General features: G+C 45.8%; 2 long non-coding RNA genes across 3 annotated transcripts in view; one reads left to right on the forward strand and one right to left on the reverse strand.

Annotated features, from left to right (window-relative positions):
• The window catches only part of LOC109451563 (uncharacterized), a 75,255-nt gene that overhangs the window by 3,202 nt on the left and 44,366 nt on the right, over positions 1-27,687 (forward strand). The window contains exons 2-4 of one of the 2 annotated variants that reach the window (XR_002137992.2): positions 8,863-8,931; positions 10,009-10,107; positions 11,987-12,377. This is a non-coding gene — a long non-coding RNA (uncharacterized LOC109451563). Of the gene's footprint in view, positions 1-8,862; positions 8,932-10,008; positions 10,108-11,986; positions 12,378-27,687 lie in introns of those variants that run through there. The other variant, XR_012491611.1, reaches the window with a different exon arrangement.
• Positions 4,009-11,702, reverse strand: LOC141568472 (uncharacterized). The gene is made up of 3 exons (XR_012491612.1): positions 11,499-11,702; positions 8,575-8,699; positions 4,009-8,081 (listed from the first exon to the last, which is right to left on the reverse strand). It is a non-coding gene; the product is annotated as an uncharacterized LOC141568472 (long non-coding RNA).

Raw genomic sequence — 27,687 nt, forward strand, 5'->3', positions numbered from 1 at the left:
CACCCCACCCAAACCACATGAGCTATGAGGGATGTAGTCACTTCTTCAAAGGAGATTCAGAGAACTGTTTTCACTGCTAAAAAAGTAGGGGGTGGTAAGTGGATGAGGGAAAAGCAACAGATGTCTTCCATGCCTTTCTCCCATCTTTCCTCCCCTCATTTATCAACTTCCAATGTGCATTGTCAGTGACTCATGCTGAAGTTGCTGACCTTTTGGCAGAAGGAGGTAGGCTTAATACTTTCTACAACTCTAACAGGGAAAGTCTATGTCTATACATCTTTGTCATTTTCTTATTTAAACATCTTTATTGGTTCCCTGTAGCCCATGAAGAAATGATTTACAATGTCAGTGTTCAATGGTCCACTACTCTAGTATTCCATGCTGTTTTAGAGTCCTGGAATACTTATATTTCTGTTGGTATGATACTATTGTTGTTTCAAAAACCCACGTCATTTATGTCTTGAGACATACCAGAGACATGCTTCATTAAAATTTTGAATCAAATATAGGTGAGCTTGTTTAGAACGCTGTCTTCTCTACTTCCATAATCACCAAGCAAAAGAAGAAAACCACCACTAAAGCAAGCTTCTAATGCAAGAATCATTCTTATCTATTACAAAGACTTTCCAACAAATGAGATATGAACAGAACACTTATTGGTATTAATATGGTGTCTGCTGTAGAATCTCCATGTATATGAGATGAGATGAGATAGAAAGATGAAGACAAATGAGAAATAATTTCTTTAAAGCAAAAAAAAAAAGAGAAATAATATAGCTTGTTACAAATAAAAAATTGTCCCTGCAAAGAAATAAAATATTGCGCCGCCGCCTGCCCCCCCGCCCCAAATTTCCTCAAAGTTATCAACCAAGATAGGATTGTTTGAAAATAATGCGCTAGAGAAAAAGATTTAAGGGCAGCCTATAACGATCTCATCTATTGCTTTATCATTCCCTTAACTAGCATAGATTCAGAAAGAAGTTTTCAGCCACTGGAAAGCTTTTCACAGATCAATAATGACCTCATTGATACACTAAGATCACTTAAGAAAAGATTATAATTTTACTTCATTTTTAACCCCAATTAAACTTTCTTTTATGTAGTGCTTACTTTAAGCAATATTTTATTTTCATATTAGAATGATATGTTTAATATATATTTCAGTATATTTACATTTTACTTATTTGAAATATATCAAATACTTCATTTTACTAATCTGAAGTACTTAAAATATATTATGTGAAATAAATACCAAAATATACTGAAATTTTACGCTAGTATTTAAGTGACTCTTTAGTTTGGGTCTGGAGGCCCTTCCAATGAGCCCGCTGTCTATATTTCCAGCCGCCTTCCCACTATCCCCGTGTCTGGGAGAGATCTGTTTACCTATGTTTCCTATTATAGCTTGGACCTGGCTACCTCTGTTCCTTTGCCCAATGCCCCTTCTCCTGTTCTTCCTGGAATGTTTACAGTGAACAAGCACAACTGTTAGAATGGAATCTTAAAGCAAATTCATTTTTGACTCCCACTATTTCTTCAAACCTGCAGTAAGGGGCTATTTCTCCGTACCCCTAGGAAAGACAAAGATTGTTTCTCAGACGTAATAAAAATAGTCATTTCTTAAGTGACTAAATAAAGTGGCAAAGTAAAGAGGCAAGCAGGAGTCAATGTGGCAGTCCTAGGTAAGAATGATTACCTCAACCTTAATTTAAAGCAGAAGTTTCTCGTCTCTTCCAGCTTGGGCTGGCTGGAAATCTGCAGTGTGAAGGTGAGGGAGAGAAGGGTTCATGGCTTCTTCGTTGCTTCCTTTCATGTTCCTTCTTCTCTTCTTCCATCTGCCACCCCTGCAGGATCTGGAGCTTGGTGAAGGGGAGAAGGGAGGGGACTTCCAGTAGCAAAATTCTGGGTGCTGCGGAGGTAATCAAGCTGCTGCTCTGTGAACCTTGCGGACGGTAAAAGCCTGTTGCTCTTTTGAGGGACTTTCGTGGCTTCCTCAGAGACCTTCCCTTTCCTCACGCTTCTGCACCCTAGGTCTCCAGCAGCGATTCACCTCCAGTTCTCTTTTGTGGAGGCCCCTCAGCCATGCGGGAAGTCATTTTGAACAGAGGCTGAGCAACACCACACCAGTTCCTTCTCCCCAACCCCCACGTCACCTGGTCCATAGGAAACCCCATGTGCCCAGGGAAACGGAGTGAGGCTGCTTCCCCAGCCCTCAGCCTTCTAGATTAGATTCTCAGGTGTGAGCCAGTCAGGAGCGTGTGTTCTTCAAACTGTGGGAGACACCCTTAAGTTATGTACATAGTTGCCACCAAGTCCTGTCCTTTGGTGTGAGGTAAGGGGCGGATATTCTCCCCCACCGTCACCTTTGGTGAGGAGGGTGGAATTCTTCGCACCCAACAGTTCTCTCCAAAGCATTCTTTTCAAAAAGCTTCCTAGCTCCCATTCAGCAAGCATCTCTTGATGTCGATGTGGGTGACAATTTGAGACTTACGTGCCTCTCCCCCGCCCCTTTTTACCGCCTGCTTTGACAGTGGTTTCATTTTGGTCCAACACATAGCTCTGGAATGTGCCTCAGCTGAAACTTTCATTTTAACATCTCGTTACATCCCTAAAGCTCATATTCATGCCTCTACCTTCAGAAAATCGTCCCTATAACCCCCACGATAGTCATTTTTTACTTCATTGAACTGTTAGGTGTGGATCATTTTGCCATTCCCGTGGCACTCGTTTCCTGCTTTGTACTGTAGTTATTGAAGTATACTTATTTCCATGAAAAATTTGTAAGTTCCTCCAAGGTAGAGACTACGCATCTTCATTTTTGTATCACCAAAGTCTTACACACGGTAGGTACGTGATATTTATTGTATCCCCAAAATGGTGTCCTCAATATGGCTGTGCGTTATCCAGTCTTGGAAAGCTGACAATGTCTTCAGTGCCACCTGTATCTGTAGAGTATGTGCTGAGTTTCAAGCGCTGTGCCCGGTTGGGGACACAAGTTCGGACAAGACCTAGTCATGTCTAGGAGCAGTCTTAAGCATCCGAGGAAGCTGGAATAATGCCAAAATAGTACGTAAGTCTGCAATGAAGATGCAGTCTACAGGTTGTCCCCTGGAAGAACTGGTTAACACAAACCAGGAGGCTCAGGGAAGTCTTCAGAAAGTTAGAACTACCTGGATTTTTTTTCAATTGAGCTAGACTTTACCCCTTTATCACAAAATTCACCCCTTTAAAGTATACAATTAAGTGATTTTTAGGATATTTACAAAGATGTGCAACCGTCATCATTATGTAATTCCAGAACATATGCATTACCCCAAAAAGTAACCTCATGCTCATTGGCAGTCATTCTCCGTTCCTCCCTTCCCCAGCCCCTGGCAACCATTAATTGGCACCGGACCCAGAGGTGAGTACTGGTCCTTCCCACGCGTACTGCTTCTGCCAGAAAAAAATGTGGCCTAATTAGACCGTCATACATTTGCCCGTACGTTGGATTCCTCTTGGTACGAAGCAGTCAAGATAATTCTCTCCGTGTTTTTTAATGATGAAGATACCATTTGCATTTTTTTTTCATCCTATGCTAAAGCTCTCTGAGTACCCACTTCAGGTAAGACTCGAGAATTTGCCTCTCACAGAGGGTCCTTCCGATTGTCACTAGAGGGCACTGCTGCTGTGTGCGAAGTGCCATTCCTGGGGGAACTGGAAGTCTGTGTCTGTGAGATTCACAAAAGGCTCGTGGTGCTGGGTTGGTTTGTTCTAGAGAATGGTTGAGAAGGGTTTCCTTGGCCAGCTGGGAAAGGGTGGGAGGAGCGGTGGGAGGGGTCCCTGCCCACCTTACTCTCCTCCACAAGCCCTCTCCTCCCTTCGGGGCGGCAGGCCTGCCAGAGGGTGGAGGCAGAGGCTGTTACCTGCTTCAGGAGCAATAACTGTGCACTGTGCTGCTTAGAGCCGGCAGTGTTTGCAGGAGGAGATTAACCATGGAGGGGTTGTGAGAACTCCCAGTTCAGAACATTGAGATGCAAAGATTTATGAGGGAGAAAGACTCGCGTAAGAAAAGGAAATTAGAAACCAAGCAAGCAGAATATTCAAAAGGCAGCTACACACCACGCATAATAATGAAGTCCCCGTGACTCCCTTCAGCGCAGGTCGGTCTCCTTAATAATTTATATAGCAACTCTGCTTCCCACTGCAAACAGGTGGGTGTGGGGGGCTTTGCAAATGTTTCCTTGTTGCTCCTTTCGCTGTCTCCCAGAGGAAGGTCGGGTTGTCCAGAAGGCTTTCCTCTGGGTATCCAGATGGAGAAACAGGCTCCTCGTGCCTGCCATTTGCATAAGGTAACGGAGTGAGACGATGGCAGCTCTGGGACCAGCAGGCAGACTTGCTCGTCAGTGCCATATGGATAGCACCGAGGTCCCTCAGGCACCTCGAGAGGATGGGATGGGCTGAGGGGTGTAGGCAAATGTCAGAAGATGCGTGGACTTTGAAATGGAGGCAGGCACCCGAACCACACTGGGTTCCTTTGGAAAATGATGCCACAGGAACCTCATGTCTGGTTGGGTCTTGTTCGGTTGATTTATGGCGTGGGGAATGTCTGTCGCATGCTCTCCCCACTGACACCCCCCAGTCCGGTCCCTTCCCCTCCATACCTGGGCTTGTGGCTGATTTTCCCGGCCTTCACTCTCTCCTTCAGTTGGACTGTGAACACTGCTGCCAGAACCACCACTTCCTCCATGTGCCCCTCCCCGGATAGCAAACCTTCTCTGGTGGAAGTCACGAACAAGTCATATCAGCCCTATAGATATGCTTTGAGAACGTGGTGTTTTAAACATATTTTGAATTCATTTCCAACATTGAAAAAGAAAGATTTTAGATAAAAATCTGAATTTCTAGCTTTTGGGGGGGAAATTAGAATATTTGGCAACTCTAGGCCTGTGCTTCCGCATTGCAGTTGACTGGGGCAGAGAAGCATCACAGCCTTCAGACGGGGCTCGTGCTTTCCATTCCATTCGGTCCCTGCCTCTCTCCTGTCTACCCACCTCCCCAGCTTTACCAGTGAGGGGGACCGGCCTGGTCCTCTGGACTGAGTTCATTACACCTGTTCTGTGGCAAACCCTGGCCCAGAATACAGGGTCCCCAATCGGGCTCCCCATCAGCATTACTGAAGGGGCACCAGCTTCAGGGCCTTAATGCAGTGATGCTCAGTCCACGTGTGAGTTTAAACACACACACACACACACACACACACACACACACACGATATTTCTCCTTAGCCAGGCAGTGGCACTGAGGATGGAAAGGAGGGATCCAAGTTTTCTGAGTAACTCGGTAGATGGTGGTGACTTATTGGGATAGCGAGCTGTGGAGGGGGAGCAGAGGAGACCCCTCAGATGGAGATATGCAGAAAGCAGTTGGATCGCTGACTCCCGGGTTCGGTGGCAAGGCCTGGCCTAGAGGAAGAGTCTGCAGAGCCTCCAGCTGTGCCACCAGCCCTGAGGGGATTGATGAAGCTGTGAGAGTGAAGAGATGCCCAGGGAGGGAATATAGTCTGCGGAGAGAATAAGGCCAAGGTCAGAATACTGGGGAGCACCGGGCAGAAGGACAGTCAGCAGGAAAACAAGACGAGTTGATCACAGGAGCCTGACAATTATCAGGAGAAACCAGGGTCTCAGAAGCCCAGAGGGAAGAGGGCTTCTAGAAGAGAGTGGTTAGATCACACACACGTAAGATGAGGTCTGAAAACGATCTATCTGATTGGCAAACTGGGAGGAGGTAACTGTTTTGTTTTCCAAGTGCAATACATTTGGAGGGGATGGAGGCAGAAGCATTAGTGCTATGAATTGACACGTAAATGGGGGAAGAATAGAAACGCGTATTTGCCAACTATTCTTTTGTGAAGTTAAGAAGAAGGAAAGAATTCCAAGAAGTAGGTAGAGGAGCTGCAGAACTGAAAAGGGGGTTTTCTTTTTCTTTATTCTGATCTGTTGCAGAGGACGGCGGGGGAGGAGAGGCTGCATTTAAAGGGCAGGGAGACCGAGTGTGGAGCAGAGCCCAGGAGAAAAGCACAGGGTGAGAGGAAGAGCATGTGACCAGCTCTGAGATCCGAAAAGCATCCCTTCACCCTCTGGGTCTGGAGAGGGGAGGAGAAGGAAGTTGCAGGTGAAGGGGTGGGAAGTTGGAATTCATGCCTGCTGGCTTCAGATTTCTTTGAAGTCAGACGCAAGCGAGATGACTGGAGGAGAGTGCGTGTGGGTGGAATGGGTGGTGCTGAAAGTGCTTATTTTAGGGTGCTCTTATTTTAGGGAGCCCTAGAGGGAATAGCTGCTTTCCCTATATTCTTCAGAGGTATCTGTACTTCTTTTTAAAAAATTATGTTACCCATTTTAAGTGTACAATTCAATAAGCTTTAGCACATTTACAGAGCTGTACAACCATCGTCACAATCCAGTTGTATCAGCATTTTTATCACCCCAGACACACCCCTCATGCCCACTTTCCGTCACTCCCCATTCTCACCTCCAGCCCCAGGCAACCACTAATCTGCTTTCTGTCTCCATGGATTTGCCTCTTCTGGACATTTCCTGTACATGGAACCATACCACATGTGACCTTTGGTCTCTGGCTTCTTTCACTCAGCCTGATGTTTTCCAAGTTCTTCCATGGTGTAGCAGGGATTGGTACGTCACACCAGTGAAGTACCGTTTAGGGCTGAACAATCGTCTGGTCCATGGATATATCCCGCTTTTTTATTCAGTCCCCAGTTGGTGGACCCTGGGTTGTTTCAAGTTCTTGACTGCTCTGCACGTTCAAGTTCATGTCTCTGCATGCACTTGTACTTTCATTTCTCTTGTGTAAATTCCTCAGAGTGGGATCCCTGGATTAAACCGTAAATTGTTGTTTCACTTTTTAAGAAACTGCCACACTGTTTTGCAAGGTAGCCGAACCGTTTTGCCAGCAATGCAGGGGGTTCCAGTTTCTCCACATACCGTCGACACTTGGTGATTGTCTTTTTTATTATAAACATTCTAGCAGCTGTGAACTGGTATCTTGTTGTGGTTTTAATTGACATTTTCCGAAGGACTAGTGATGTTGAGCATCTTTTCATGCACTTACTAGCCTTTCATGTATCTTCTTTGGTGAAATACCTAGTCAAATCCTTCATCCATTAAAAAAATTAGTTGTCTTCCTATCATTAAGTTGTAAGAGTTCTTCTTTACTTTTTACTAGACAATTCCTCATTATTTCAATCCCTATTATACTTAATAATTGTATATATTAAATTTCCCCTCCTCAAAAGTACTATGTGATGTCTCATTTTATTGCAGTCTGACGTTTACCGGTGGCTACTAATATTTGTTCTCCGGAAATACCAGAACAGAAATAAGAAAAAGCGAAAGCTTTGGCGCTAGACAGATTTGCATTCTGAACTTACATGTTATCATCTGTAAAATGGGAAAAGAATGCCTATATCACAGGATTATCTTAAAGATTAGCGACAATAGACATGAATAGTTTATCACAGAGATTGGCACTTGGTAGCAACTCAATAAATGGTAGTCAACAACATGACAGCAGTTAAGTGGTCAAGAGCTGAAAAGAAATCGTAGGGTGTCCTGTAGGTGACAGTACTGTTCAGTCAAACTATATTTGATGAAAAGGTCCCCGTAGTTCTTTAGTGAAAAGTGTCCTTAATTGGCACCTGCGTGCTGCCATTGTCAGAGACAGGGAGAGGCTGAGTGATGGCTGAGGAAGGTCCTCAGGCTGTGGTTGCATTTTGGGACCTCATCAAGAATATGGAGTCTGGTCTTCCGCTTCCGAGTGCCCATTTTATCAGTACCCCAGGCGTGTCCAACTTTTAGAAGGCTGACTCATGCCAACTCAACTCACACAGTTATTTTAGTCTTCAGGATAAGTGGAGTGACTCACTCTCTTGGGGCTTGATCCATTACTCAGCCATGAAGTGCTGTGAAGGTTTACAAAAACGAGTACAGGGGTGGCTGGTTAGTTCAGTTGGTTGGAGTGTGGTGCTAGTAGCACTAAGGTTGCCGGCTCGATCCAGCGCATGGGCCACTGTGAGCTGTGCCCTCCTTAAAAAAAAGAAAGACTAAACATTTTCATATTCAACGGACTATACATGGAGACACAGCCTTAAACTAAAACGATCACATTTACATTGAAGAAGCATAAAGGACAACACATCACAAGCATCAACGCATTATGACAATCATTTAGTTTACTGGCAGGTCTGGACATTTTCATAGAATATTCACATTTTGTGTGTAAGACGTTTCTGCTGCCTTAAAGAACGTAGAAACCAGAATTAGGAACAGACACAATGAAGGAGCCTTACAGGGTTAAACAGTAAGTAGTAGGTTGGCAAGTAAAGAGTGGATCTTAACACTAATGGAGCTGGAAAACTGCCAGCTGGGGATTGGCGCAGCCTCTGTACTCTTGGGTGGGGAAGCTGGAGTGTGTTTGAGAATACCCTCCTCTTGTTCTGAGAGGGTCCTCTCTGTGATCACTCGTCATCCTCGGGAAACCTGCTCCAGACATGTTCAGCATGCTATTTGGTTCGCTTACCTGGAGTGTGGTCCATTACTGCAGTGTCAGGACAGTTTCTTCTGCACTTGCCTGTGAGCTGTGCTACTCTGCAAACCAGGTGTGCGTGAAAGGCAAGGATGGGATTTTGCTCGAGCATTTGCATCCTAAGACCAGGAGAGCAGGTTATGGCGGGTGGAACACGTATGCTTGATGGTTTCTTGGCTACACACCAAGAAACAAACTGGGGAGGACGTGGGTTAGGTGGTTGGTGCACCACGTGGTTTTATTTAGTACCTTTTTTTTTTTTTTTTTTGGGGTCACAAATAGGTGCCACAAAGTAACCTGTAAGAGGATGGAAGACACTGGATGTGCCGTCTACACAGGCAAGGAAATGACGTGAGCTCTGGACTGAAGATGGGAGGAACTTGGGCCTGGTGGAAGTGGGGGCCTAGATTCTAGGCATGGAGAGGCAATTGCATTTGTCAGCTACTCTCTCTGTTGTGCGTCCCCTGTCCCAACGGCATTTATTACACATTCAGACCAGGGTTAGTCATGTTTGGGGAGTTAAGAAATGTGGTTATGCCCACACTTCAGGCACAGTGTGTGGGGTGAGCTGCTACTCCTGGAGAATGAAGTTACAAGATGACAAGAGGTAGAGCAGAGTAGAGGATAAACCCTGCACTTCATCTGAGGGTCCCTATGGCGGCCAGTTAAAGCCATGGCAGGTCGTGTTCCCGAGGTGCCTGCATGGCATTCTCCAAAGCTATTTCCCCTGTCGAAGTGTGATTGAGAGAGAGACAGACAGACAGGTGAGAGGGAGGCAGGGACGGAGGGAGGGAGGGGGAGAGAGAGAGAGAGAGAAGTGGCTAGGGGGTAAGAGGTAGGAGGAATCTGGAACAATCTTTTTTCCTCCTCATTCAACTTCAATAAATAACTCAAATATCTTAATAGCCCTATTTTTTTCAATTTTCGTGCAATTTAATTTGAGGGCTTTGGTAATGCACCATTGTTAGCACAATGAGCATTTTTTTTTAACTTAAAGAGAAGCTTTGTGTTTAAGTGAAAGTCACATACAGAAGGAATCTAATTTTTTTAAAAAAAGTCTTGAACAATTTTCAAACAGAAGTCAAACACTCTTCCTACCCCCCTTTCTCCACCAACCTCCCCCGGGGCCACCTAAGGAGACTTGGAAATAGTTCCTGGTATTCCAGGGACAATCCGCAGGCTATTAGCTTATCATAAACATGGGTCTTAGGAAAAAGAATTATCTTCCCCTCAGGTTACGGAACAAAGAGTGTAGGCGGGTCCAGGGTGGAGGACCTGAGTGGCCGGCCTGTGTGGGGAGCACAGGCAGATCCCAGGGTGTCAGAGCATGTAGACCAGCTGGCCAGCAGTCCTGTTTGAATGTGGGCTTCGTAGAGGGGACCAGGGCTGGTTGGCGCTAATGATTGGTCCCCATTTTAATCATTGCAGCCAATAAGAAGAATGCCTTTTAATGATCCAAACTGAAATATTTGACCTGGAAGAAAGGTACAGACAAGTGTACCTACTCAATCCAGGGACGTGTTTGGGGTAAGTGGAGAGATGATTTTGCATATAACACGGTGTGACGACATAGAGTATGGTATACCTTCTCTCTTTGCTTGTTCTGACCACTTTGCATACCTGCCTGTCGACTTCGAAAATCAGGTAAGTTCCATCCAATCCAGATATCTCTCTATAACAGGACTTTACAAAGTCCTTTTACCTTGGGACTTTATATGATGGAAGAAATAAGAATTACTAAACTCACATTCTGGAATTAGAACTTAATACATTTTGCCAGCTGGCTAACTCCCACATAAATGCGTACACGAACTATAAAGGATATAAAGTTGACTCGGTAAGGAACTGGTAAAAGTCCTCAAGTCTGGCTGCAAGAATGCCTGGTTCTTGTCGAATTCATAATTTTCTTCTCGTTCTGTAGATTCTCTTCTATGTACTGTGTCATTTCCCCTTAAATAACAGGCCGCATTGAGATGTGTCTTTCTTCGACTGGGGCCTTTATTCCCAGTCTTTATTAGATGCTAGTTTATTTTATGCAGTTTGTATCAGCCAAGAAAATTGTTGACTTCCTCCAATGAGCAAAGAGAAATAATCAGACAGGGACAGCCACAGCCTCCCACCCCTGCCTCCATCCTCCTGCCATGATCTGTGCCACATACTCTGCCTTTCAGACATTCACGTACATGGACCCTCTCTCTTCCACTCTTGCCTTCCGTCTCACCCCTGCCATCTCCTCAAGCACTTCTCCCTATGCTTGTCTCCCTGTCATCTGTTGTCACTGGATCATTCTCACCAGTATGCCCACATGCTGTTACTTCCTCCATCGAAGAAATAAATCTTTTCTTGGCCCCTCTTTCTTCTGCAGTTCTATCCCATTTCTCTTTTCCCCTTTACAGCAAAACCCCTTGGAAGTGTTGCTGTCTGCCATTCCTCTCTCCCATTATCGCGTCAATCCACTCCTAGCAGCTGTTTATCTCCATTAGTCAGAGGTCAACAGTGACTTCTACAGAGCTAAATCCAATAGTCATTTCTCATTTTTCGTGACTGGCCACTGCTTCTCCCTCCATTACTTCTCCAACCTTATCTCTAACTCTGTCCCTGCTGCCCCCGCTCCAGCGCCACAGTCCTCACTGTTTCTCGAATCCTCCAGGCACACTCCCTCCTCCAGCCCTTGTCCTGGCTGTTTCCTCTGCCTACGATGCTCTCCCCCAGATGTTAAAAGAGTACGCAGACATGGTACCCTTTTAAAGTCTCCACTTGAGTGTCACCTTTTCCTGACACCTCCTCTTACCATCCTGTTTAAAGTTATTGCCCCCCCCCCCCACCGTCACTCTTGGTTCTCTTTTGTATTAGTTAACTACGGCTGTGTAACAAATTACCCCAAAACTCCGTAGCTTAAAACATGAGACATATATTACCTCTCACAGTTTTTGTGAGTCAGGAATTAGGGAGTGTGGGTGGTTCTGTCGTGGGGCCTCCTAAGAGGTTGTTGTCACCCGTCACTCCAGACTGCAGCAGTCAACCGCCGGCTTCCCTGGGGCCAGAGGATTCATTTCTAAGATGCCTTATTCAAATGGCTGTTGGCAGGAGGCCTCAGCTTCTCCCTGCACAGACCTCTTCCTGGGCTGCTTCTTGGGCAGCTGGCTCCACCCAGAACAAGCCACCAGAGAGATAACCAACAGAAGCTGCAATGTCTTGAATAACCTAGTCATGGGAGCCACACACCATCACTTCTGCACTAGCCTCTTAGTCTCACAGGCCAGTCCTATTCAATGTGGGAGGAAACACAAGGTGTGTTTCCAGAGGCTGGGACCACTGGGGGCCATCTTGGAGACCACACCTTCACTCTATTTTTTTTCTATAGTGCTCATACCTCCTAACATGCCATGTCATTTACCTATTTCAGATGTTAATTTTTGGTCTCCCTACGCTCGCTATAAGATCCTTGAGGGTGGTGATTTCCATCTGTTTTGAAGAGGATTATATCTCTAGTGACCAGCAGAGTGTCTAGCGTATCGTAAGCACCTAACTATTTGTCAAGTGAATAATTGGATATAAAGCTCTGTAAAATCCTGTCTGCCTACCCTGATTCTTATTCTGAAGCAGCTTCTCTCTCTGAAATTTTAAGGAGCCGCAGCTCCAGCCGCTCTTTACACTTCTCTGAGCGCTCAGTGACCCATCTTTGTTTCCTGACCCAATCTATTTCGTGCCTTTGCTGGAGTGAAAAGCTTCCTGATTGAGACCTGAGCTAAAAACAAATTCTCCGTCATTGAACCCCTCTCTGAGCACCACCACCACCACCATCAACACACACACACACACACACACACACACACACACACGTTTTTCTGTGACCATTTCATGCCCAGTGTAGGTAAAAGTACACACAATGTCTTCAGAGTCCGTCAGGGCTAAGAGCTGAGGAGGGAATGATAATAAGGAGAAGAAAGACAGAGGAAGGAACTCTGGTGGCTGTAAGAGAACCAATGGCCCATGATTGCTCTGTTCTATGGTCTAAGAGAGGCGCTATTAGCATCTGGATGACAGTCCTCCTGCCACCAGAGTCCAGGAATTACTGACAGGAGCGGCAGCACGTATCCCCGCTCTCCTTGCTATGGCAGTGCCAACAGCTGAGCTGGTAGAGGACATGCTGGTACCTGAGGAAGTGGGAACCTCCGCTCAGGGGAGTTTAGGTAAGAGAGCAGGTGGCAGCTGTGAAGGGCAGGGCTGAGCTGGTGAGGAGAGCGCCCCGGCCTCGCCGTCCGCTTTCGGGCCCATCCGGACTTTTCCTCACAGGCTCTTGCTTCAGCCATTTCCCCACACCTATACCTTGCTTCTTCCTTTACCACAGGCTTTCCCCACAGTCTGCAAATACGATGAGCTCTCCCCTATCCTGAAAACCCATCCTCTCTACTGAGACCACTTTTTGTCAGGTCTTAGCCATCCCCCAAATCAATGAACACACACTAAAATGCACGTTCCTCTCCATTTGGTCCTGTTTCCAACCACCATTTGTCTTTCCTTAGCAGATTTATTAAATGAGCTACTCCTGTGCCTTCCCTTCCTCATCAGTTTATTCATTTATGAATTTATTCAAGAAGCAATTTGTCCAGGACCTAGTATGTATAAAATACCGGAAATAGAGAAACGGAGGATGGAACACTCTGCCTAGTAGGGACACAGGCAGGCAAACAAATGATAATATTACGCAATGAGCGCAAAAAAGAGGACGCATACGAGGTCCAGAGGTAATGCAGGAGAAAGGGTCATTAGCTCTAGAGGAGAGAGGCAGGAATCCGAGATGGTTTTCTGGAGACCTGGAATGTGAACTAGATTTTGAAAGACAACAGGTGGACATAGGGCTGGGGACGTGGGGGAAACGGAGAGTCTCTTGGAAGTTGGATAAGAGAGACTGACCCGCTTAATCAAGTACACGGAGATGATATAAAAGGAGGAAAACACACAGGAGTTGGCAGCATGGAGGTCACTCCCGGTACCACGGAATGAAGAGTGTTGCAGCAGGATGGGAAGCAAAGAGCGAGAGGGTAGCGATGGTTTGGGCAGAAGCTTAGCTGAGATGGGGAATATTGTAGGATGGCAGCTAGAGGAGAGAAGTGCAGGATGGGAGAACTGCTGAGACAGGAGGCAGTCACCTCATAGTCACCGGCCTTTTAGGGTTTGTGTGAGGATTAAAAGAGTTATTACTACGTGCCGAGTGGCAATGCCCGCTCATACTCCTTTAGTAGGTAGAGGAGCCAGAATGCAAATTCTCACCCTTGGATGTCAATCCCAAGCTGTTTGATTGCCTCAGGAAGGTCTGGGGAAAGGGTTCCCACACTCAGAGTTCTTGGGAAATGGGGACAGATTAGAGAGATTGGGCAGGGCCATCGGAGGCCACTCAAAGGTCTCATTACTCATCGAGGAGAAACAGGCTCTGAGCTTCCTGAGTTCTGACAGGGTCACACCTCCCCTCACCAGTTCTCCCCACATGACTTCTTAGCCTGACTTCTTCAGAAAGGAAGGTGCCTCCCAGGGTGGGGCTGAGGACAGACCTTATCCCCGACAGCCCCCAGGACATCCCTGTGCCCCTCCCAGCTGTGCATTGCAGGTGGGGCGCTTCGCCATCTGGGGAGGATTGCTGAGCCCTGCAGTTTTGCTGGCTGCCCTGTCAGCAGGGAGGGGGCCATTCTTCAGGAGGAGAGTTTCGGGAAGCTCCCTGACAGCAGCCCATGAGGCTGTGAGCCACCCTGATTGAAGGAAGCAGCAGACCGCCTTCAGTCCCTGGCCTGGGGACAGTTTCAGATGAGGGCAAAAGTAGCATATGTATGCTAAAGGTTTTAAAAAGCCATTCATAAGAGAAGAAAAAAAATCACCCATAATTATACCACCCAGAGATAGTCACTGTTAACATTTGGGGTAAGTCCTTCCAGACTTCTCACGGCTTTTTCCACATAGTATGCAAACTTCATTTCATGTTAATATACTTCCAAGTATATCATGTTAAGTGATTGTATGTATAGTAGTTCCGTGAATCAACTACAGGGGTAATTTGCACAAGAAGACATGGTTTGTGTAAGCCTACACTCCATTTCACCCATCTCCCCCGAGGCAGCCCCTCCAGAAACCATATTTCCACACTCTGAGTGTATCTGAAACAAGGCTTTTCCTTCCAGACCCTTCCCTCTTCCAAAGTTCCATTCTTCTGTCACCCACACACAAGTCCCTAGAGTCACTTTTTCTTCTTTCCCTAACATCTGCTAGTCACCACATCCGGTCAGTTCTTCTCTGCAATCCTTTTTCACCCATCTCCCCCTTCATTGCTGCTTTCAGTACCTGAGGCCAGAATATTATTAACTTAGGCCTGATTACAAGATTCTCCAGCTTACTGCAATTGCTCCTTAATGTATGTCCCTTCCTTTGGTCTTTCTCTCTTTCTTTCCCTCTAATTCATTCTTCAGAATGCTCTTAGACTTCAAATCCTGCTCAAAAATCTTCAATGACTTCAAATGCCCTAAAACATATCTTGCATTTGTAAAGCACACCATTTCTTTTCTGAAAATAAAATATGCCTGGTAACCTATAGGAACATATACTTCTCATGAAGCGTGATCTACCTATATCTATAATTTAGAAACATTCGTCAACCTCAGTGCATAGCCCAACACTTGGCAAATGGTAGCTACTCCCATATGAAGGGTGAATAAATGAGTCAATGAAGTGCTTTCTATTTTCCATTGACTTTCATCATAAAACTGGAGTTATGTCTTCTCTGGGTTAAAAGTAATGAGTTCACTAATGAGCAGGCTTGAAAATATTGGCAAGGAAGATATTAACATGGTGGGCAGGCATGAGGTATTGTACTGAGTATGTGATGGTGGGAAGTTTCCATCACTTTTTTCGGGCTTTTGCAGTGACGCTTTACAGCATATCCAAAATCTAGGGCCTCTGGTCTTCTCCACACGCCTTAGCGCGTTTCTCAGACAAGTCCTAAGCAACTTGGGGGAAAAGGTGAAATATTATTTTTTGGATATAATGCGTTTGAGTGATGCAGGGAGAGGGAAGGGAGCCTCCAGTTCGGTGAGGGTGACACGACACACCGGTAACCAGCAAAGCAGAGTCCTGGCAGGCGTAGCTCTGGAGCTTGGAATGGGAGCACCTTGGACATACCACTATTCCCGTGCGCCTGATTCCTTATCCATAAAATAGAGATAATACCTACCGCGTTGGTTGTACAGAGGGTGAAGTGTAGTGAGGATGTATTTGCGCAGATAGCACAGGGTAAAACAAGGCAATAAATAACTATTACTATTGCATGAGTCAGGATTCTCCAGAGAAACAGAATCAATAAGAGATATGAGGTTTATTATGAGGAATTAGGTCACGTGACCATGGCGGCTGGCAAGTCAGAAATCTGCAGCGTCGATGTCCCACTTCAAGTCCCACCGCCAGCAGACTGCTGTAGAACCAGGGAGAGCCAATGTCCCAATATAAAGGCCATCAGGCAGGAAAATTGCCCCTATTTTGTGGAGGGTCAGCCTTTTGTTCTATCCAGAATTTCAACTATTTGGACGAGGCCCACTTACATTCTAGAGGGCAATGTGCTTTACTCAGTCTACTGATTTCAGTGATAACCTCATCCAAAACACCCTCCCAGAAACACCTAGAATCACGTGTGATCAAATACCTGGGCACCGCATGGCCCAGTCAAGTTGAAACATCACAGCTATTATGGGTGATAATAAATGGTAGGTACAAAGTGCTGTGAGAGTCCATCAGGGGTATTGATCAGTCTAGGGCAGGCCTTAAAGAAAAAGGATGATGAAGGCTTTCTAAAAGTTATGGAGCCTAACAGCCTGTGTGTCACCCAGGTGAAGATGTCCAGACGACATTCCATATAAAGGTCTGGGGCTCAGGTGAAAGAACTGCCAGTAGATCAGGATGTGAGTGTCAAGTTAGAAGCTGAGCCATGAGAATGAATGAGATCAGTCAGGAAAAAAAAAAAAAGGTGTAAGTGAAAAACAAGGGAATGGAGCCATGAAGAATAACAGCATTTTACGGGCGGCCAGCAGAGAGAACTAGCTAGAAGAAAAATGTACTATACTGGAATGCTCCCCCAAGTTCACCACTTGAAACAAATAAATGTCTTCCTCTTTTCTGTCAACTCAAAGATCTTAACATTCATTTACAGAAAATTGGTGCTACTTCTTTGTTTCCCCGAAAATAAGACCTAACTGGAAAATAAGCCCTAGCATGATTTTTCAGGATGACATCCCCTGAACATAAGCCCTAATGCATCTTTTGGAGCAAAAATTAGTATAAGACCCAGTCTTATTTTCGGGGAAACACTGTTGTATGAAACGGTAAGCACACACGAGGTGAGACATCTGGCTGCTATCACAGCTCCCCACCTCTGGCCCAGATTGCTAGAAACCACCATTAGGTGACTAGGCAGGGGACAATCTAGTAGGTGGCCACCTCCATGGAATGACTTGGGAAGGTTCTTCTACCTCAACACCACCCCTGCTAATACCTGCAGCAATTCTTCCACTGCAGACTTTTTGGAGGGAAGGACCATTTCCTATTCGTCAGTAGAGGCTTAAGAGAACTGGCACTGTTTCTAACTGGTTTGATCGAGGACCAGTCACTTTCCTCTCTGGGACTCCGATTCCTCCTTCGTGGAATGAAGAGATTGAACTTGGTGGTCTCTAAAGTTGTGTCTTGCCCTAACTTTCCATGAATCAGACTGTAAAGAACTGTTGAATTGTCTCCATGAATGAATTTGTCTTTTTGCATTTGTGTCAGAAAATCCCACCAAGAGAAGGAACATGTTATAAGCTATTCATATAAGCATAAGTTAATATTTCTGACTGTTAAGTGTAGGATTTTGTCAAATGGGAGGTCCTGTGGGGTTTGGGGGTTGGGGGTGGGAGGAAGGGAAAGAGAAATAAATAGTCTGAGTAGGGGACACCAATCTTGAGAATAAGCCTGTTGGGTGAGTAGGGATTCGGGTGGAGATGATGCGAGGAAATCTATGCCAGCCAGAGCGGGTTCCTGGAATCTCAGAAATCTGGATTTTGGTTCAGGGGTTCTGGTTCAGTGTAACAAACATTTATTGAGAATCCACCATGTGCCAGGCACTCAGCTAAGGAGAGCGGATACAGCAATGAGTAAAAGCAAGTCCCTGAGCGTCAGGGATTCACGGTCAGAGACTGAGAGGGAAAAGAAGCGCTTCAGCGGAGGGTATTAATCATACAGCACGTGGTACAGAGTGTAGATTCTGGGCCAGATTGCTTAGATCTGAATCCCAGCTCTGCCACTCACTAGTTGTGAGACCTTGGGCAGATCTCTTAACCTCTCTGTTTCCATTTCTCCATCAACAAAATGGGGATAACAATAAAACCTACGTATAGGGTTGTTGTGAGGATAGAGTGAGTTGTCTGGAACACACATTAGAGATAAGTGTTTGTTATGACTCAGTCATGGAGGGCAGGCATCAGGTATTACGGGAGAGGAGCAGAGGAGAGCAGGGAAATTTCCAGAGACACGTGTGTGCCCTACACAATTGGTGGCCATTTTGCATCTTTGCCTTTATTTGTCTTTTCTGGGTCTCTACCTAAACCAACAACACTTCCTCACCTTACCCAAGGGGCAATGATATGCCATCATAAGCTAGCAAAATGCCTCACGCTCTCAATGCCCCTTTGATAACGAAGGCCTTGCCTCTAGGAAACAGAAGTCATCTTTGTCTTTTTTTTTTTTTTTTTTTTTGGTCCCGTGTACTTTCCTTCAGCCACCTCTGTCAGTCTTCGCTATTGGCCATCCCCCTGAGCCCCTGTCCTGAGATCCTTTGCCTGGGACACTTGCACTTCTCATCACAGCCTGAGCCGTGGGTGTCGCTGGTCTCCAGCTTTTCCTGCTGTTGGAGATCTGCTAGGGTCTCCTCCCCTCTGGGTGCAGCGTGCGCCGGACTGTCTGTGCCCTCCAGCGCTGTTAGGAAAACCAGGAAGCAAAGACAGGTTCAGGGACAGGAACTGAGGGTGTTCCCGTGTGGGAGCCCTCGCAGCACGGGCCCAGCACGGGCCCAGGTTCACCCTGACTCTGCCACTAGCTCCCCGCCATGTGACCCAGACAAGTCTCTCCACCTCAGTTTCCTTGCCTGGGTTGTAAAGTGAGTGTGTTGGATGCAGTCAGTAGTTTGCAAGCTTTTCACCACAGACCTCTTTTATTGCTTGTCTCTGCATGGACTTCATGTTTTGAAAGATACAATCTGCCCCTGCCCCCCCCAACCCTCCATTTTAAAGAATTAATTTATTTTTCCATTCATAATTAATCCGAGAGTTTAGTCAGGAAGGGAGAGTTTATATCCCACAGAACTGACAAAAGCTTAGCTAAAAGCAAATATAAACCAGACTTTTTTCCAGAGCTTTTGTCCTAGTCTTCCTTGCAAGGGCACAATTTCCACTGGACTTTTTGACATCGAAAATAGTTCTAGCTCTCCCATTGTCCCCAAGTGTATTCCTGAGCATCTAAGGATTCTGGCTGGAACTGCGTGGCTAGACCCTCCTACTCCAAAAATGCTCTAAAGGGATCACACGTTGTTAGTGAATTGAAATGCCTAGAGGCTGGAGGTCCAACCATAAGACACATGTGAGGCTGGCTGCAGTTCTGTATATGGTACAATCAACCTTCATCCATTTTGATACCATCAGTCAAAACTTTACTTTCACATGGCTTTCACATGGTGTTACTTTCACATGGCTTGAATTGAAGTCTATCTTTGCTAAGTTTATGGAGTAAATTTGCTAACCCCAATAGCCTATGCCAAGTCTCTTGGTAGCTAGTGGGGGTAATAATAGGGCAGGTGCAGAGTTTTCAGACACTTATTCTCCCCAATCCCATTTATACACCCTGCAAAACTGATATCCTAATCATGAGTCATTTTTACTATCTTCAATATCTTAAGTTTGCTGGAATTTTCTAGTATTAATGAAACGATGTATTAATCGATCAAATATTTTTTGAGCCAAGAACTGTGCTAGGCATTGGTGGGAAGGCTACAGAAGTATGTAAGATGTCGCTTAGTTGCATTTCTACAAAAACATGTTTTAGCAGGTAAACCTTTTCAAATAGTGTTGTTCCCATTTTCATTTCTGGGAAACACAGACAAGAGATGAGCAGAAGAGAGAGAATAAAAGAGAAGATTAGGGGAACTGGGGGCTGCTCATTGCTGTCAAGGAAATAGACCCAACAAAGGAGTTAGGACATCGGGCTTCTGCTTCCTGAGGCTGGGGGTATCCCCAAGCACATTTGTTGGGCATCATTAGTAGAGGTATAAAAAGAGATGCTGAGTGCAGACCAGAAATGCTTCAATAAGTCTATTCAACAAATACGTATTTATTGTCTGTCTACTGCACACCAATCCCTGTGTGGGAATATAATGCCAAATAAGTCCCGGCCCTTGTCTTCAGGAATTCTGAAGCCATAGAAGTCCCACAGGGAGATACACATCCCTGGGAGAAAGTGCCACGGGAGTACCAGCAGCACAGAGAACAGAATGACTAGTTCTGCCTGTCCTGGCTAAGGGAGGCCAGCTCACACAGGAAGTGACGTGGAGGCTGCGTCTTGAAGTTTCAGCCTGATGATTAAGGGCATTATTAAGAGCCACCTGGACAAAGCTGCGAACATTCAAAGAGGTGGCTGTACTTGAAGGGAGGGTGAAGGTGAGAAATGGAAAGTCAGATTAGGATTAAGCCAGACTAGTAATTCCCAGGTTGAGAAGAATCTTGTATTGTGGTAAGGCATGGCTTTACTTAAATATTTGCATATATTTCCCCCAGGACTCAGTGGGGTGTGGCTCTCAGTTGACCATCCAAGCCAATGAATAGACAGACAGAATCCCCAAAACCCCATTTTAGATATTGACAGGTAATAGGTAAGACGTTCTATTTTCTATTTTTGAAAATAATCCTGGAATTCTTATTAATCACCAAATTTTCATGTAATACAGGGCATAAAGGCATTGTTAAAAATTGAACATGTTTCAAATCTGTCACAAGAATAGTCATTTTATAGAAACAATTTATGCCATCAAAATCATATTTATTAATGTGTTAATTAGTAACTATTTGTTGTTCTCTTAAGACTTGTATCATTGGGCTTGTTAAGTATATGTGAAGAGCAAGACTGTATTTACAATGAAATATATGAATGAATGAATGAATGAATGAATGAATGAATGAATGAATGAATAAAACATTGTTAATGTTTTATGGAAAACTATTAAATTCTGATAAAAATATCTATGTTAAGTTAACTAGGAAGTTAAATAAAGGGAACTAGATTGTGAGATTATGGTATGTGTTGTGTGTGTGTGTGTGTTGTGTGTGTGTGAGAGAGAAAGGGAGAAAATCGGGCAGAGATACATTGAGAAGAGAGGCTTGGAAAATGTTTCTTGAGGTTATTTTGTGAAAGCAAATGTCAATTAAAAAACTAAAGGAAGAAATATACAAAGATATCATGAGTTGTATAAATGAAGAAGAAATTTTAGCAGTGTAAGAAAGACAATGCAAGTAAATAAAACATGTACAAGTGTGTATATATAGCACATACAGTATAAAAAATATGCATCGCAGAATTCGTATACTATGCAATAAATATTTATTAAGCAATTGCTATATACAGGCACATGCAGTTATTTCTTCCTGTCTTGGCATTTTTACTGTATCTCTATGCATTTGACAGAAGAAAAGTTGTAGAATTTCCCACAATGATTTGAACTTTCTCCACTGTATTGTAATTGGGTATTTTTTATGTTTTTAAATACATCCAATCAGAACTGGGGTGTATGGGTGAGTTTTCCCAAACACCCAATAAGCTGTCTATTTTGTGAGTGAGTGCTGCCATCTTTTTATCTCAATCCAGTGCACTCTCTTAGAATTTAATTCTGAAACGTACTACTTTATTTATTCATTTATTCATTGTTTTCTATTGGACCTCCTATGTAGTGAATTGTGTTGGTCATATTCTTCAGCTCATGGTCCCTCCATCACTACTGGTTTATTCAAGAACCTTTTAAACCTTTTTTCCCCTTTCATCCCCCTTCTGTTTCTTGCCCCTGCCCTACAGGTCCCGGCTTCTGTGTTTTTACTGTGTGCACTTTCGATTCACTTCCTGTACGTTTATTACACAGAGCTGGTCTAGGTGGGAGGGCTGGTCAGAATGGCAGCGCACACTGAGCTAAAGTTACTTTGACCTTGTTTTACTGACAAATCAGGAAATGAGTAAAGCAGCAGTGTAGAAGGTACCTGCCTGAAGAAGGAAATGTGGGTCCCTAGTGCCTGCCTTGTTCTTGTGGAGACACATCTGTGAGGTTGGGTGGTCTTCTCCCTCCCCTGAAGAGTGAAGAACTCTCTAGATCACAAGAGGTGAGAACTGTGGGTTCACTGCCTTTTGTCCCCTTTGGGACTGGAGGATCACTACCTCTGGTTAGAGATAACGTTGCTATAGACCCTCTCAGGCCAATCTGTAGATCCCACCACCGTCTAAAGGGAGATGGGATGGGGGTGGTCGGGCGACACAGAGGAACATACAGTTTCACCTTGAAATGAAAGGTTTCTGTTCTGTAATTGGCAATACTCTTCTTTCCAGATATTTCCCCAGATTTTTGTCATGCTATCCCCTGTTGAAGGAGAGGAAATGAGTTTTTGTGGATTAATATTTAATGAGCCTCAAAGCTTGGCAGAAGCCACGTGGTCACCCGTGATCTGTGTAACTTGACCCTGTGGACCCATAGGCTTCCTGTGTGTCTGCCACACATGTTTCCTTAGATCCCTCCCAGAGAAGTTCTAAGGAACCGTCACAAGTTTATCATTTTATATGCTTTGTGTCCTTCTACTGCATGGAACAAGCAGCATAAATATCTACCGGATAAGAGACAGAAACAAGGAGAACTGGGGAGGGGGACAGGCTGGGAAGGGCATCGTTTTAAAGCTCTGCCTCCGTTGATTTTCTCTCGAGTCACTTTTCAGTCTGAGTTTTCAGTTCTGTCAGCACCACAGGGGTCACTAGGGACAGCCACTTTGACTCTTGGAAACTGAGCTGAGGGTGTGGTTGCTGTGGCAGCTGGCGTTAGAGTGTGACTGGACGAGGCCCAGTCTCAGCTGTGCCTGTGGTGACAAGGAGACGGCGTGGCCCCCACCCACTTCCCTGTCCTGACTGTTCCCTACTCACTGATCAGGCCAACAAAAGACCCCACATGGTGGCCTCCTGGAGGAGGGAAGGGAGATGCGAGAGGCCAGAGGAGGAAAGGGTGAAGGAGGGAGTGAGGAAGGTTTGTCACCTGTGCTGCAATGTCCACTGCTAGCTCGGGTACCAAACAAACCCACAAAAGCAGACACAGCCCAGGCCTAGAGACTGGATAGGCACCCATGAGTATAAACATGGGGGTGACTTGGGCAGATGGCGCTCCTCGGAATGTTTCCACAATTTCACTGTCAGAGAGGTTACCATTACCTGCCATTTTGTGAACAGACTTGTGAGCAATGGGATCAACTGGGTCACAAGGAAAACCAGCCAATCAGAACTCAGCAAGGCCTTCCTTACAAGCTGTCTGCACGCAGACGTGTGGGCTCTCACCAGCTAACAGAACCTTCCAACGAACTCGTGGTCGCAGATGGGACACTTCTAAAAGTGGCACAGAGTAATTGAAAAGAAAAGAAAAAAGCCCAGTGACCCATCAATGGCAAGCAATACAAAATATTGTTGAATTTATTGCAAGAATATTTGCAAGTGGGAGAGGATGGAACATGGCAGACAACCTAACCCAGTGTATTCGAAAGGGCAAAGTCAGCAGCTGGAGGAAAGCAGCTTTTTCCCAGGGGTCTTCTGCTGAGGGCTCCCTGCTTCCTTGAGCTTCCTGCTGGGGCTTCCCCCAGGGGCTTCCAGACTCTTCTGACAGGCACGTAGGGGTGTTTATAGGGGTGTTCCTTGCAAGCAGGGGTCTCCATTGAAGTTTGGAAACCTCCTCCAGGAAATCGAGCCCCTCTTGCTTGGACCAGAAGAGTGAGCATGTTTTCTGCTGCCTGTCCACAGAGAAACGTCAGCTTTGGGGGTAAAAGGAAGGAAAAACAGGGGGCAGGTGTTAACAGGCCACACAGCTTCTTAGGCTGGTAGGCCAGCCAGTAGGGTTTGGGGGCTGCTTCTGGGGTATCCTGTCCCCACACATCCTGGCTCCTGTATCACTTTCTTGTACCACTAAGTTTGAAGAGAGGCGTTAGAGGCAGTTGGGGTAAAGGACATAAAAGTAGCTCCCATTTATGTGGCATTTTGTAGTTTGTAAAGATTGCTTAATCATGTCCTCCTCGTGTGAACCTCCTGACAACCCTGGGGTGGGGGAGGGATCGTCGTCCCCATTCAACAGACGAGGAAACTGAACTCGGGTGAAGTGACTTGCTCCACGGAACGTCTGGGATCATAGCTTGGTTGTGCCACTCATTTTGTATAATGACAGGAAAGTCATTTAACTCCTTTATAAAACGTCAGGGGTTGGATTAGCTGCCTTTAAATAATCTTTCAGCTCTAATATTCTCCAACTCATCTAATTAAGTGTCTAGGTTCTTCGTGCCTTGGAAATCACGCTCAGTGGAACTCCATTCCGTACAAACGGCCATTCCAGCCAGGGACTCCCATCTCTGAAGGAAGCATTTGCATCCCCCCCTTTCCTCCTCACTGCTGGGGACCTTTAGACACCCACTTACAGGCACTAGAAGCTCCAGACACTGTCCCTCTGTGCCATTTACATTGGCTGAGAGCACAGGAAGTCCCCAGTCCCGCCACTGTGGTGCCCTGGGCAGAGGAGGGGAGCACCCAGTCTGTGCCAGGGCTGCACGGGGCAGAGACAGAAGGACTTATCTGTTGGAATCTGATTTTAAAGGCTGATTGAGTTCTGTAGTGTTACGGTACCAGAGGTAGTTACATCATGAGTTAAATCGGCACCTGTGGGATAGCCTCGGAGTGTCTCTTTCCTGTTCATAGATCTCTCTGAAGCAAGCAGGTGAAGTTTCCACCAGTGTGATTTGAGGAACACAGCCTACCTGTGGGCTGCAAACTTGTGCTTGACCATCATTCTTAACCTTTCAGGGTTTTGTCTCCAGTAGTCTCTGGTCCAGAGCCCAGCCTATAAGACATGCTCAATCAATGCTCTGGGATGGCTGCTGCCTCTTTTAAACAACCATTCTCCTCATTGTTAAGTGCTTGTGTGCCCCCGAAGTTTGCACAGACTAAGCAGCATTTCGGCCTCAGATGACAGACCCAGAGTGAAAGCAAAGGGACGAAAGGCTCCTGGTGTTTTGCTACTGACGCCACGCCTGTCCCCAGATCACCAGCCTGGCTCCACTGTTAGACACAACACTGGGTGGTGAGGGATGTGGGGATTCTTGGCCTACTCGGGGGCCCTTCTTATCCAATGCTGACCTCACCTACCATAGAACAAGGGCTAGGAAGTGGGTGGGTCTTGAAAGTTCAGTGTGTTCTGGGCTCAGGATGGCTGTGCTTAGCTTTTAAGTTATGTCGAAAATTACTCCTTCCCCCACCCCTCAATTTTATAAATTCTGCTAGCCAATACAAGAAATTCGAGTATTTAGTTTGTTAACTCTGTTTTCACTTTCTGAGAGCATACAAATAACAAGAGAAACAGACATTTATAAATAACTCTGATACTAGGCAGACAGATAAGTGTTTGACTAGATACACTAGATACACAAATGCAGTGTTTTGAGAGGAGAGAGGCTATTTCAGACTAGAGGATCTTAAAAGGGGTTTCCAGGGACATGAAATGAGAACCAGGCCTTAGAGAGTTACACGTCTTCAACCAAGGCTCTGAGAGCAGGGCAGGGAGGCTGAAGGGGGAAGAAAATAGGTGCAGGGTGAGTGAATCAGCCAGAAAGGTGGGGAGAGCGTGGGAAAGCACAGAAGGACAGGTGTGGGTGAGGAGAGCGCAGGGAAGGGAGGCTGTCGTGTGACTGTGGAGGAGTCTGGACGCCAGACTTTGGAGCTGAACTTTATTCAAGGAGGATCCATTGAAGGAGCTGAAGGAGGGCGCGCCATATTGTTCCAGGTTTGTGTTGCAGGAAGCTCTCGACAGCGCAGGGTGGAGGACGGACTCATACCGGGGGATGGAAGGTGGGCACCCGTAGGAAGCCTGAGCAGAAGCCTAGGCACAGTGTTTGGGCATCTAAACTTAGACAGGCGGACGTGATGGAAGGGGAGGGAAGGACTCAGAAGACAGCGTGAAGTGCTTAATGAAGATTTTTATAGTCCAGACATGAGCCTCTTGAGAGCTGATTTTATGTGCACACAGATGCTATTCTTCTGGGGGCTCTTTTGTGAGATACTCCTCTGCTCAGAAAGTTGCAGTGGTCCCTATTGCCTGTGGGAACAAATCCAGGCTTCCCGTACCGACCTTCAACACTGCCCATGAACTGGGTCCTTCATGATTTCCTCTCCACTGCTTCTGCAAATGCCAACACTATAAACACTGTAGTTCTGTTTGGGCCAAGACAGTCTGCTGATGGTCTCTGGCCCTGCCGGGGTCCCCAGCTCCGAGGCTGCCAGACACCCCCAGTCTGCACGCCCCCACATCCATACAGGTTTGGCCCAACTCCCTTTACAGGAGATTGAATTTGAAGACTTTCACAGGACAAAAGGGCATTAAACACATTGACCTAGACCGGACCAACTTCTTTTTGATGTAAAAATGGAGTGCAGGGTTGGAAAGATTTGCTCTTTCTATTTGCTTCCCGGTCGGGCGCCTACAGGGACACGGGGAGGGACTTTAGTGTGACAGAGTAGGAAGCTTGTCCCCAGGCCTTGGAATTTCCACTCAGTCTGTTTCTGGGGACAGCAGTTGTTCAGTCCAACTTATTTTGAGAAACTCTATAATCCTTGAGTCAGAAGATGGTGCCTTTGTGAATCTATATTGGGCAAGAGGTAATGAAGCAATGGGTGGGAGAGGGGGGAAGCCATGATGGGGGTGTGGTAGGCGGTGGTATGAGGGATGGGAGATGGGACAGAACACCTGGAAAATCTTCTTTTGGGGGGTCTGGGACAGGAAAGCAAATTTTATTGCTGCCATTGGGTACCCAGTCTCCCCTTGCATAAGCCTTAGGAGGGGCTCATTTTCAGAAGTCATACTCCACGTCCCCCAAGCACCTGCTCCCAACAGACAATGTCTGTTTCAGGGTGTATTTTTAGCCAATATTAGCTGCCACCCACCCCTGTTCCAGCCGCTGCAAAGTTCTTTTCTTCCTGGAGCTATGGATGAAAGTGGGACCAGGCATCAGGCCTCAGCGTTTAGGAGGGAAACACCTAGAGCTGCCATATTCCCTTCTCTCCTACATCTCTACAAGGAAAGGATGCCTTTTCCTTGCTTGGCCAAAAGGAAGTTTGGTTACTTGTATGGAGGGGTGATGGCAGGTTGCACAGGTCCCTCTCTGTACTGATTGCCAGTGGTGGAGCTGCCCCGAGTCGACTGTACCCAGTCGGCAAGCCCTGCTTTTCCTCATTTCCCCCCATTGTGTGACCTCTGCATTTTCTAGTCCTACGTACACACCATGTTCATCTATTCAATGAGAATTGGGCACAGCCCAACCAAATTCCAAAGTGCCAATCTATAAGGGTTGCTATAACATTACCGGGCTGCAAAACATCACTGAATATAATGGAATGAAAGAAAATATATTTACCAGAACATATTTTACTGCTCAAGGTGAGCACTAGATTTATTTTCACTAAATAAATGTTTAGTGGTGCCTCTTCCATTCTTTCAATCAGTAGATATTATTTAGCACCTTTCATTATGTGCCAGCCTCTTGTCTAGGCACTGGGATACAGTAATGATGGTGACAAAGTGTTCACCATGGTGGACTTTACATCCTAAAAGGGAGGCAGACATAAACAAGATTCTTAGATCCAGTTCCTCACAAACAGACACTAGAGATGATTTGGGTCTAGGGATCTGTTGATGGAGTGGAAATTAAAGGCCATAGGGATAGGAAAGAGAGATGGGACCTTGCAGGATTGTAAAAGTCAGCTCATCTGGGCCTCAATGGG

Source organism: Rhinolophus sinicus, linkage group LG14 (assembly GCF_036562045.2).
Source record: "Rhinolophus sinicus isolate RSC01 linkage group LG14, ASM3656204v1, whole genome shotgun sequence".
Classification (NCBI taxonomy): Eukaryota; Metazoa; Chordata; class Mammalia; order Chiroptera; family Rhinolophidae; genus Rhinolophus; species Rhinolophus sinicus.